Source organism: Pseudochaenichthys georgianus, chromosome 8, assembly GCF_902827115.2.
Source record: "Pseudochaenichthys georgianus chromosome 8, fPseGeo1.2, whole genome shotgun sequence".
NCBI classification, from domain to species: domain Eukaryota; kingdom Metazoa; phylum Chordata; class Actinopteri; order Perciformes; family Channichthyidae; genus Pseudochaenichthys; species Pseudochaenichthys georgianus.
In genome coordinates, this window is record NC_047510.2 from 14,810,206 (window position 1) to 14,824,357 (window position 14,152).

Sequence of the window (14,152 nt, forward strand, 5' to 3'; positions counted from 1 at the left end):
TTTCAAAACAAATGATTGTCATGTCCACTGCAGTGCCCACTTCTAAAAAAAAGTTCCACGAGCTTTATGAAGATGAAGTCATTTTTGCTCCACTCTGTAATGGGGCGGTGTCTGTCCCAGTGTGGTGGAAGCTAAAGTCCTGTGTATCTATATTTGAGACTTTGAGCACACTGATAAGAACAGTGGAGGTTTGTGAAGTTGTGTCTCATTGAACCTCACGTGCTGGCTAGCTCCCGTTTCAGCCTTGTGCCTCGTTTGTGACCCCAGCGACCCCTGAATGATCGCGGCTTGGCAAGAAAGTGTGGGTTAAGTTTCCATTTTTGATGGCAACAGCGTCCATCTACAGGACTGATTTTCGTTTTACTCAAAGGCTGTTCCATATTGTATTCAGTTTCTCATCAATTAAACTGAATTGCGATATGTTTTTGGTCCATATGAAGATTTTCCCAAACCTGTGTCATAGCAGTGCCCACTTTATCTGTCTGAAAGATGGATCAAACCACTACTTCTCAACGTATCGCTCCATGATACACTTGTATAAAAGCTAGACACACGTACGTACGCACACACTGACTTCTCTGGCTTTTTCTGGTGGGCTGTGAAAGCCTTGTATAATATGTCGTTGCCTCCCCGCCAACTTGTGCAACAAAAGCTTTTTCTTTTGCTGCAGTTATTTTCTACATAAAGAAAATGATACACGCTTTGAAAATGGTCCATGGTTTCTGTTTGCATTTTTTTGGTTTTGAAGGAGAAAATGATTTGTGTATGTAAAAAAGAAAAAAATATTTTGTAATATGTGTTTTCTTGGTTCAGTTTATTAAAGGAAGTTATGCGACCAGTTGAATTCTCTCTCTTGGCATCTCTGAATGTTTCTGTGAAGTGGCCACTAGATGGTAGGCATTCCCTCATACTTCAGATCAAACTACAGGAAGTGCTCACAGTTCGGCCTCGGCAAAGCCTGGTTATAGTTGAAAACCTCACTATCACCTAAGATAAATGCTTTCTCGTAGGACCTGGAAACTCATGTTTACACATTTTCATTCTACAGGAAGTTCTGTCGGATCATAAAAGCAAGGTTCCCATGGGTGTTGGAAATAATTGAAAAACATTAATGTGTGTGTTACAGAGATGGGGTCGTTACTAAAAAAAGTAATATATTACACTACTTCGTTACTCTCTACATAAAGTAACTCGTTACTTTACTCGCAGGGCCGGCCCGCCCCTCCCTACAGGCAGATTACGCAGACTGCTAAAGTTTCAAATGTTCTCTTTAGTTCAGTTTCCATTGTCGCATCAGACTGACCCAGATAGCTCCTGAATGTTTTCCTATCTGACCGTGGCTGTCCTCTGTCTCCTATCTGTATTTTGCGCAGTATATCTCTGCTCACGCTGTTGCGTCGGCGTGTTCTCCTGCGTGTTGGCCATGTGTTGCACTGGAACACACCGCCAAGACTTCAGCCGAGCACGTACGAACTGCGCATGCGTGAGTGGCAATAACTCTCCTTACCAGCAGGCGGCGGTAGTGTGTATTCGTCATTCAAAACAGGCAACAACCGGAAAACAGCAGAAGAACAGACTACGTGATATAAACAAACAACAAATAGCTGTGTGTTAGCTTCACCTTAGCATGTGTTCTTTGCAGGTGTTTGTTGAGGTTTGATTAATTTTATTATTATTTTAGTAAGTAACGAAGGAACGCGTGTCGGGGCAATGTTAGTAACTGTAGTGTGATTACTGAATTATAAAAGTAGCGCGTTACACTACTCCGTTACCGACAAAAGTAATATTATTACAGTAACGCGTTACACCCAACTCTGGTGTTTCACCAGTAATGACAAACCAGCCTGTCCTCCTACAAAAAACGACCAAATAGGTCGATTGTTTAAGCACCAGATTACGACCCATAGCCACGTTTTAAAGTGTAGCACCTCTAGTGGTCGTGTAAGAAACAACATGCTCCCGTTTATTTACAAATAACCCTCTCTGGAAAATCCTAAATTGTAGAACAGTTTGGCCATTAAAATGCTTTTTGATTAGATTTCTAGCGAGAAGTGTATATTGTACTTTTATAATCTGCGTCCAGTCGATGTGTAGGATCTATAGTTTGATAGATATTACGAAGATGATTTGAGGTCTCGCCAGGATAACGTGTCTATGCGGCAGCTTCTATGTAAAGTTAGCGTGGGTGAAAACAGTATTTCCGGTCTCGAAGTTTTCATAATAAAACCGGATATATTCCCCTCACTGTCAAATGATTACACAGTGATATCTGCATTACTCATCCACTAAAAAACATCAGTTTATCCTTGTTAATTACACAATATTGATTGGTTTAAATGGTGTACAATGCTTTTGTGTTTTTAACCTTCGAGTCAGAGAAACAAATAGTTTTTTAGGAGTTTAGACACTACAGTTTCCGAAGACACTACACTACCCAGAATCCCCAGCTATCGTTTGGGACTACAACATCCGCCTTGCTTTACAAACCCCGTGATTTGTCATCAAGCCCTGTGATTGGATGTTGGAGTGGCAGTGCGACAAGGTTACGCTGTCAAACAGCTCTTTGAAATGGAATGGAACCACGGCAGACTTTCCAAAACTGGAATTGGACGGGTCCAGCCCCCGGCTCCAGCTTCCCTCCCCCCCCCCCCCCCCCCAGAACTACACATGCTGGCTATTGTGTGTTTCGCAATATATGGCACGTCTTATAAGACGTCTTATAAGACGTTTTCGTATTTCCCACAATTAGAAGTTGGCAGTATTAAACGTGTACACCCTGGAGGTTTAGGGGATACGAAACACAGTGGTGTTATCAATTGTAAAACATATAATTAATAAATGGTGAAATAATATACCCACATGACACCTAAGGTCAGAAGAGCTTTATTTAACAGATGGTTTTATGTCTACCCCTCCTGTTGTTCATTGATAAGCCGGAAACATGCACTTGTCAAGGTTCAGAGGCACATTTTGCAAATATGGCAGTAGCCATCGATCATCTTAAGATAAGATAAGATATACTTTATTGATCCCAAGTTGGGAAATGTTTTTGTTACAGCAGCATGTACTACTTTGTTCTACTCCACTACAATTCAGAGGTTAACCTGGTATTTTTACTCTACTACATTTATTTTTGTTACTTTGCAGATTCTGATTAATGATGTGAAATATAAACAACCCTTAAATCAGACTTTAGTTACACCTGAGTAAAATTCAGCCTTATCAGTTTGTCTGTTTTGCACATCCTCCTGTTAACCCTTTATGGGGCGAGGAACCATATTTGATCACTTCCGCACACACCAAACATGGCGTCACTGCTGCGACTCAGTGAGGTCGAGAAGCATATGGTTTTCTCCCAGCCAATCAGCGAAGATAACTCTACGCCACAAAGCCCGCCATTGGGGAATTTGACCAATCAGCAGAGACCTGAAACGTTTCAAACTTCCGGTTTTCTCGGAATCCGGAAAAAGGCAATTTTGCGGCTCCGTGCATTCACGGAATTCTGTGAAACAACAAAACTAACCATGGTAAGTTGACGAAACTCACACATTGTATGGTTGAATAGTTGTGCTAGGTTAGGACATTTGTGTTGTTAGCGGAAAAGTGAGTGAAATTAGTGAAAATACGGCATGAAAAGTTCGGGCACCATATTTGATCATACGCCCCGTTCAGGTAAACACTGGAGTTAGTAGGATATGACCATATTTGGACATACGCCCGATCCGTCTAGTAAGCGATACATAGTATATTTTAATAACAAATAAGGCAATACAATTTAGGATTTTATATTATAATGTTGCCAAAGGTTTGTATAACACTATACAGTGATTCAGTGAAAAGTTTAACACATTTCTAGAAATGTTCAAGCCATAAATAGTGAATATGATATTCTATTTTATCTATTATGTCAGTTTTATGACCTTATAGCAGTTGTTTTATGTTTTTTTGCATGTGTTTAATTTTTAGCAACTGTCTACCCGATGCGGAAGCCATACATAGCACATTTTAATTACAAATAAGGCAATACAATTTAGGATTTTATATTATAATGTTGCCAAAGGTTTGTATAACACTATACAGTGAAAAGTTTAACCAATTTCTAGACATTTTCAAGCTATAAATAGTGAATATGATATTCTATTTTATCTATTTTGTCAGTGTTATGACCTTATAACAGTTTTGTTGCATGTGTTTAATTTTTAGCAACTGTCCACTCGGATGTTTTATTCCAAGAGAAAGGATATTGTCATTGTGCCAGCACACCCTGCCATCAGTGACGATGACGAGGAGGAAGATGACGATGTGGAAGACCCTGACTTTGTCCCACCCACTCATAACCTGGACATTCCAGGCCCAAGTGACATGGACCCCTCTGCCAAGAGGAGGTGCATGCAGCCTGCAGTGCTCCAGGTCGATTATGATGACGACGACGATGACGACAAGCAGCCAGCACTACAAGCCAAGAGGCCCACCAAACCCAGGAAGTCAGCAGCAAGGCCAACCACCTGGCACAAAGCTGACCTGGAAAACCCAGAACTGCCGGAATACCAGCACTCTCCCCCTGACTACATTAAAACCCCTTTTCAGTACTTCACAAGGTACTTTGGCCCCGAAATTGTTACTCATATCACCTACCAAACTAATTTGTACGCCACTCAAAAGGACATTAACACCACTTTCACCACCAATGAGAATGAGATAATGACATTTCTGTCCATCCTGATGTATATGGGGATTTCAGAGCTCCCATCTGTTGAAGATTACTGGGCCATGGAGACCAGAATCCCTCAAGTTGCCAACCTGATGTCCTCAAAGAGGTTCAGGCTGCTGAAAAGGGTTGTCCATTTCAATGACAACACTGAGCTTCCTGGTTCCATTGAACGCCGTAACCACTCTCCCCACCTCTTGTCATCATTCCCCCCCCTACCTGCTGTTTTGGCTCGGCGAGCTCTCGCACCGAGCTGTGGCGTCATCTAAATTGACAGGCCCTGACTACTCCGTGTTGGACTGTCACTAGGGCCGTTTTGAGGTCGCGGAATTTTAAGGACACTTATTGTTTAGTTGATTTCTTTTGATTAGCTGTTTTCTGCATCATGTTTTGAGTACATTCAGAGTATTTTGTTATTGTGTGATTTTGTTTATTTTCTTTTGTTAAATTAGTTTACTCAAGTTTTTGTTGTTTACGGTTATTTAGATTTGGTTTATTTTAGTTGTTTTCCTTTTTGTTTATTCATCTCCAACCACGTTTTATCATCTTACTGATTTTTAACTGTTTCTCTTGTGCCGGACAGGTGCTGTGGGCTCGAGGCGGCAAACCCAATCCCTGGTGGTGGTGTTCTTCACGTGTCCGTTTTGTTTGATGTGCAGTGTCACGGGTGATTTTGATTTGACCCCTTCCTCCCCGTTTTGTTAATTGCCGCCGTGGTAAGCCCCAGCACTGTCCTTCTGCCTCCTCCCTGGAGGACTTTTAGAATATTATATTGTGTATTATTAGGAATACAATTATGTGCTAAATAAAATAACAATTGTTGTAATATCTTTTATACTGTCTCTGCCTGTGGTGTTCAAACGAACCTGATTGCCTTTTTATGAAATTGTATAAACTTTAGTTTTTAGTAATTTCCTGGGGGCGAAACTCCCCCAGGTGGGCAAATCGAGAGTACATGAAACCCACACCGCCACACGTGCTTCCATGAGCGTCCATAGAAGCACATGGACATCCCGGAAAGCTGAAAATGGACGCTAAGGCCCCCCCCCTTGCGTTGAAAATGGACGCTAAGGCCCCCCCCCTTGCGTTGGAAAAAGCCGGCAGGGGACTTGACATAACGTCAACATAGGCCGACCTGGGAGTGAGGATGTGTTGCTTTGAAGCTTTCCAGCCAATTTGTTCGCAAAAGGGTTCATCTCATGAGGCTTCATCATGGGCTTCATTTGAACACAAACCCCCCTGTTGGTCAAAGTGTGTAAAACAGGCAGGTTGGACATCTCAACAGTGTGCTCTATCTCAGTGTTTCTCAAACGTTTTCATACCAAGGACCACTTAACCACTACAAAAATATTCGCGGACTCACTCCACAAATATCCAAAAACACATCGTTTTTTATAAATCGCCTGAAAATGGTACAAACAAGTGGCCACATGTGTGATGAAGGTGTTGTGCTGGGCTATATCATGCAATTGAAAGTGAAACTTAAACTCGCTCCATTGCGGAGATATTCCCGCGAGAGTGCGGAAAACTTACATTTATTTAAAATGTGAAATTTTACCAATATACTCACGGACCACTAGGGGGCGCTCACGGACCACCAGTTGTCCGCGGACCACACTTTGAGAAGCACTGCTCTATCTCATACCGAATTCCCATTGAGTAAAGCCTTAGAATAACTCTAAACAACGAACATAACATCATATTTTCATGTTAACAATAGTGTATTTATTCCAGTTGAATGATTGTGATTGAAAAGCCTAAGGAGGCTGGTAAACATTGCAAAGAGGGATTTGTATTCCTTAATAATATTCATAAACTTAACCATGTTGTAGCCTGAGAAAGGCTAAACCATATCAAAGAATACATTTATTAACTACATTATCTCATTTAGCTGTAGCTTTTATAAACAACAAAAAATACGTATTGTTCAGTCGTTGAACCAGGGACCCTGCGGTCTTGGGTCAACTGCTTTCCAGCTGAGCCACAGCACACACACTAAAGCTCCCTGAAAACACTGCACACATATGTATTCCTGTATTTATTGATGTTTTTATTCCTACATTTATCTATGCTTGTATCTATTTATTATGACATGTTCCGACCTCTATAAGTGAGGGTCTGAGCTCTCTTGATTCCATCGTGTCACCGGGCCCGGGTACAGGAGGGGTAATATGGTTGTTATTATACATCCATGGGTATTATGAGCGTTGTGGTTCAACGGTTCAACCGATCTGAATCGCTTCATGAAGCAGTCACGTGGTATCGACAGGCAGCGAGGCTTCGTTTGTCATCGATGACGTCACTGGCCCAAAACCCTCGATACATGCTTCACAAAAAGCTTTGGGGATTACTCGACACACGCTCCGAAGCCTCGGCGCAATACGTAACATCACTAGTAGTAACTGTTCAAGAAGAAACTTTAAGGATCTCAGTCAGACATCTTTATGAGACGATTACCAAACAAAGAAGTAGGACAACAAGGTATAATTGAGCAAACATACCCACATTGACAGCTCACAAAACTGGGAACTGCATCGATGTATTGCCTGAAATAGCACATTATGTACTTTTGTGTACTTTTCTGGTTTAGCATTTTTCCAAAGTAGCCTAGTTGATGCCCCAGTAATTAGTTAAATTAAATGTCAAAGATTCAGTTACTCAGTGTAGGGAAGAAGGAGTGTGTTTGTGGATCTTGGTAGACCAGTGTGGCCCAAACAGGAGCCATGCATGTCTGCCAGCTGAGGGTCAGGCTGCTAATGTGGAGGTATACTGTATCTCTGGGTCAGCCTCATTCTCTTGGATTATACCCGGGTCTCTGGGAGCCTGACACACAGTGAAGGAAACAACAGTCCTGTGCTTAAGGCTCAGGGCTGCTTAAGTTTGAGTTCACTGATTGATACTGCGTTATAGAATAATGACAGCGAGGAAGATTCAGTAAATTCCAATTTTTAAAATGATCACCTGCTGAAATAAGAAAATGATGCAATTGTTCTACCTGTGGCCCATAGTTTTCTATACAAAAATATTAATCTTTTATCTTTACAGCCCAAACTTTCTGTGCACCTCAGGTCTTTAGACGTTGCATTTCAAATGCATTTATTGTTTATATATTTATTCACTTGCAATTTGTAAAAGATCCTTAATGTTTCTTGGATGGTCAGATTTCAACCCAGTCCAATGAAACACAAGCAACTGGGAAGGCATTTTTTTTATTTATAATTCATAAATAAAATATTATTTGAGTAGAGCTATAGGAGATCGCAAGGCTCCATGAATTTGATTAAAAATACAACTTATCTCAAGAAAATTCAGGAACTTGGTGAATTGGTATTTAATGAACCTATAATACATCTGGATATTGTTTATGATCTGCAGTGGAATAATAATGTTTTGTTGTAGCTTGGTAGAACTCAATTCACTTTTCTACATATTATTATATCAAAACTCAAAATTAAATTCAAAAATGCAATTCATGAGCAACTTCAGTCTTTGTTTATTATTTGTTTAGGTTCCACTACGAAACCTGTTTTAATAAAACTCTACTCATTTTATTGAATCAACTGAGACTGATCCTCTTTTGGTTCCCACTGCAGGGCCGACGGAGGGCTGCAGGATCGGAAGGAGCTGAGAGACGATCTGTTCATGTCATTCATGATGACCTGCTGCATCTGGACAGTCTGGATCATAGGTCTGCATATTCAAAATAACACACACACACACACACACACACACACACACACACACACACACACACACACACACACACACACACACACACACACACACACACACACACACACACACACACACACACACACACACACACACACACCTCTATCTGATGGTGTTCTGATTGTCTTATGTATTTTGATCAGCCTGCCATTCTGTCCTGGGTGAATAGGTGATTCATCCACATTGTGTTAGACCGAGATGGTGAACGTGAGTCTCGTCACCTTCTTGTCACTAAATTTTTGTTTGGCATTGAACCAGCTCGCAAAATGATTTCAGTCCTTCCAGCCTTATGAATACACTTTCTGACCAAGTTTTAAGAAAGTCTGTTCAATTATGATAATTCCACTCTTATTTTCAAGAAATATTTGTCACCCTGATAAATTATTAAATGCTTTTCCAGGCATTATGAATGATATAAGGGCAGTTTGTTAGCTCAATTATGCAACGTACAGTATCACATTGTGTGATACCTTTGAATGGGTAATTACATGAAAACTGTATGAGGACTCTTCATACTAAACACATTTGGTTAGCCTTGATAAGCCTGGTGACGCTTCCTGTAACATCCAGCTGCTGTATACTCTCTTGTGAAATTGTTCTATCAGTGTTGTCAGTCACCTTCTATAGTGTTGTCCACTTAGAAAATAACCTTTTTTCTCGAATTCAGTGTCCTGTCTTTTTATAGATTCATAAACATGTAACTGATTGTGCGCTTGATACTACGTACATGTTTGAAATGAATGCTCCACATGACATATAAACAAATACAGTTGCTTTTATTGTGGCTACTAATGTACTGGAAACTTTGGCAAATATTGTTAAAGGTAAAATGGACATGGTTTTCTCAGCCATGTGACATGGAAAATGTACAATCAATCAATCAATCAAATTAATTGATATGTTGCTGATCAATAATGACCTAAAAAGAGACATATGGTTATTGATAAGACCATTTAAAAAAACTGAAACGTTAAAACTGAATTTATGTGTGAACCATCAGAAAAAACTTTTGATGGACCTTCAAAGATTTTTGCTTTACACTTGTCTAGTTACTAGAGCTTGACTTCAGATATGCAATCAGCTAAAACTCTTCAAATATGATTTTTGAGTTCTGACATTTCTCAAGTATCTGTATCATAACTTATAGTTTGGATATGCAGCTTACAGTAAGTGTCAAACAAAAGTTTGGCTTTGAATGATTTATATATAAGTTAGAACAGTGGTTCCCAAACTTTTTGTGCCCAAGGCACACCAAAGGACAAGTAAAAATCTCAAGGTACACCTATTGTGCAAAATAGCCCTTATAACACATGTTATCACTCATATCATGTAAAATATTTGTAAATGTGAATAATTATTTACTATTGCCAAATAAAATGTGACAAAGACAACTATATTACTCATGAAATATTTATTAACGAAATATTTCAGAAATTAATTTGAAACTGTATCAAATTAGGCTTCATCAAAACAGCAACACACTCATTTAAACCAGACAGGTCACAACATTAAAAATGAGGCAAAGGAAACTCAGCAGAAATTCAGCACAGAGAACTGTCAATGCAAGGAAGCTGCATTTTCCATGGTCCTGAACTACAAATTATAAATGTAACATTTCAGCAATCAGCATTGAAACATGTGCTATTGTAAATATTTTTGCCGACTTACAAATTTGTGAGATACATGTGCCTGTCGGCAGGGGCGGACCTAGCACATTTGGTGCCCTAGGCGAGCTTCACCACTGCGCCCCCCCCCCCCCCCCCCAAAAAAAATCAAAACATCTTAACAGTTATACAGTAAAGTAAGGCAAGGCAAGTTTATTTATATAGCACCTTTCAACACAAGGCAATTCAAAGTGCTTTACAAAAACCGAAAGACATTAAGAAAATGGCACTTAAAATCAATCATTAAAAAGAAAAGATAATAAAAGAAACATTAAAAGATAAAGGTTACAGTGCAGTTTAAGATGTGAATCAATTAAAAGCAGCGACAAAAAGAAAAGTTTTCAGCCTGGATTTAAAAGTAGTCAGAGTTGCAGCGGACCTGCAGGTTTCTGGGAGTTTGTTACAGATAATTGGAGCATAATAACTAAACGCTGCTTTACCATGTTTAGTTCTGTCTCTGGGGACAGAAAGCTGACCAGTCCCTGAAGACCTGAGAGATCTGGATGGTTCATAGTTTAGCAGGAGGTCAGACATGTATTTTGGGCCTAAACCATTCAATGCTTTATAAACCAGCAGCAGTATTTTGAAATCTATTCTTTGACACACAGGAAGGCAAGGCAAGGCAAGGCAAGTTTATTTATATAGCACCTTTCAGCACCAGGCAATTCAAGGTGCTTTACAAAAATGAAAGACATTCAGATAAAGGCATTTAAAAACAGTAAAAGATAATAAAAGAAACATTAAAAGAAAAATGAAAGACATTAAGAAAAAATACATGGATAAAAGTTACAGTGCAGTCTAAGATATGAATAGTTCAATTAAAAGCAGCGACAAAAAGAAAAGTCTTCTTGCTGGATTTGAAAGTAGTCAGAGTTGCAGCGGACCTGCAGGTTTCTGGGAGTTTGTTCCAGATACTTGGAGCATAATAACTGAACGCTGCTTTACCATGTTTAGTTCTGACTCTGGGGACAGGAAGCTGACCAGTCCCTGACGACTTGAGAGTTCTGGATGGTTCATAATTTAGCAGGAGGTCAGAAATGTAATTTGCATAGCTATGGTAACTTATTTTGTTGGAAGCCAGTGTAAAGACTTCAGACTAGGAGTGATGTGATCCACTTTCTTAGTGTTAGTGAGGACTCGAGCAGCGGCGTTCTGAATTAGCTGCAGCTTTCTAATAGATTTTTTAGTGAGACCTGTGAAGACACCATTACAGTAGTCCAGTCTACTGAAGATAAAAGCATGGACAAGTTTTTCCAAATCCTGCTGTGACAGTACTGCACCTTTATTTATTAAAAGCAAGAACAAGAGCTAAGAATAAATGTAAAGTGCACACTAAAGAATTAAAACAAACAACTTAGCTAACAAACAATAATAATAACAACAACAATAACAAACAATAAAAGAATGTGCAAATTTGCTTTCAAAGAAAATTAAGAAGAAATGTAAAATATGTTACACATATCAAATAATCAAAATATAATATGCTAAATAAACAAACAAATAAATACAAAACCTTTCACCTTGGCACGTTTCTCTTCTTCTTTTCTTCTGTTTTTATACTGCGCCCCGGATGGCTTTTGCCTCTTCATAGTTCTCTAACGTTAGTCTTTCTTTCCTCAGCGCTTAATTTTATAAACACTTGACCGATACCCATCAATGCACAGCGCTCAAGCATGTTCTGACTGTGAACACCTAAAGCCGAGGCTCTTAGACCGACCGACCGTTTTAGATTTTTGGCTCATTTCCCCTTATGTTAGAATATTGTTTTTGTATGTAAGAATAATGGTTGCAGATATAGAGGGGTAAAAAAAGTATTGGTCCAATTTTTGGCGCCCCCTCTGGGAGGCGCTCTAGGCAACCACCTATATCGCCTGTAGGAAGCTCCGCCCCTGCCTGTCGGGGCACGCAGCATTTTGTAATCCTTGGTGGCACTGAGGAGAGGGCCACTCGCAAGTCCTGTTCAACAGAGAGCCGTGACCTCCTGTTGTTCTTCATGTAAATCAGAGTAGAGAACGCCAACTCCAGAGATGGGGTCGTTACTAAAAAAATGTAATATATTACACTACTTCGTCTTCGTTACTATCTACATAAAGTAACTCGTTACTTTACTCGCCAAGCACGTACGAACTGCGCATGCGTGAGTGGCAATAACTTTCCTTACCAGCAGGCGGCGGTAGTGTGTATTTGTCATTCAAAACAGGCAACAACCGGAAGACAGAGAAGAAGAACTACGTGATATAAACAAAACAACAAATAGCGTGTGCGGTAGCTTCACCTTAGCATGTGTTCTTTGCAGGTGTTTGTTGAGGTTTGACGTGGTGTTTCCAGCAGTGGATAACAGCTTCTGGCCTGGACACAGTTTGCACCTCACCGTCACATTCCTGTCTATTCCTCGGACGAACTCAAAGTAATGGGCATACCTCCACCCCTCGAAAGTTATCGCTGACTCAGCCATGTTTATGCAGCACTGCACGTGGAGATGTGGACGCGCAAGTCGCGCAGATTACGTACATATAAACCTACAAAGTACTGATATAGTAAATAAAAAAATTATTATTTCTGTGTAGTTGTATATTGCAATAATAACGTATGGTTGTCACAAAATCCCACGGCACACCGTTTGGGAACCACTGCCGCCTAGAGAGATAAGAGTTATGACACTCTTCGATGTCCCCACCAGCCGGTCACGTGGTTTATGTATGCCGGTGTTGTGTCACATTTTCCCCCCCGTCATGAAATGCCCCCCTTGTCACGGGAACGCGCATTTCTAAATGACACGTTTACACCTTAAAACGATGTTTAAAACGAAAAGTAAACGTTCAGGGTTTTTATTAATGGTAATTGTCAGACTGTGAGTTGTTTAGTGGTAGCCCATAGTCTTGATTCTTCTGGTTTAACTTTTCGCTCCGTATTTGAGGTGTCGAAATTCATTCGTCACTTCCTTTTCAATTTTAGTTTTTTTTAATCTTTTTTTTTATCATTATTGTTACGTCCTGTCTGTATAAACGTGCTTTAAAATGTATTGTTTAATTTTACATAGTTGTCATCTAATAATCAAAATATATGTTTACAAATGTTACATAGTCTTTGTCATATTATTATATACGCTATGCGTACAAAATAAAAGTGTGACATTCATGAAACTTGCTCCATTTATTGGTACCAGTCCTAGAACCATACCCTGAAAAATGCTTGAGGGTGGGATTCATAGAAACCTGCATAGAAAACATGTCTACCCATACTTTTATAATTTTTGAATCATAAATCTAATCGCCAGAAGCAAAATGCTAACATTATGCCATAAAGGAACTACAGCCGAGTACAGCAGCACGACTTCAACGTCATGCCAACTTAAGATCCATATTCAAAAATACAGATTCTAAATTGTACAAGTTGAATTGTTTGTTTTAACAGTTTGCAAGAGCGCAGGGACTTGCTTTCAAGTAGAACAGGGGCAAACAAACTTAGCGGGAGTGTTTACGTGTTCGGTGTAATGACGTACAACGTCCTCGACAACTTCTGTAGTCCTATTCAGCCACTTGTTAACAACCATCGTTTTTCAGACACGTAAACTCTTCAGAAATCACCAGCGGGGTCACTGCTGATGGATTTAATGTCGAAGAACAAAACGTGATCTGTCTCTTAAATGTGTGTCAACCACAGACCTTATTTCCAGATATTTTCCCAAATCCTATGGAGAAATCCCATTGACTCTGAGACGAGGGAACCGGTAGTGGTAAAATGCTAACTCACTTCCGGGTTTTAGGACTCGTCACTGCACCACTCTATGCCGCTCACAAAAACAACCATGGGGGACTGGGTCGGGTCGATCATCACTGGAAAGTGGAATGAATTATTCTGAGGTACGCGTATAAGCTCTTAGACTTATTCTGCAATGTAAAGAAGAAACCAAAAGTGATTTGATCAAGCTGATGGTTTTAAGTGAATAACCTTTATTTTTTGTATGTATTTAAAATAAGGCGTTATTTAAATACTAATTGTTATTTGTATTGTAAGCAGTAAGGAGCTGTGGTACTCTGTCTCAGTG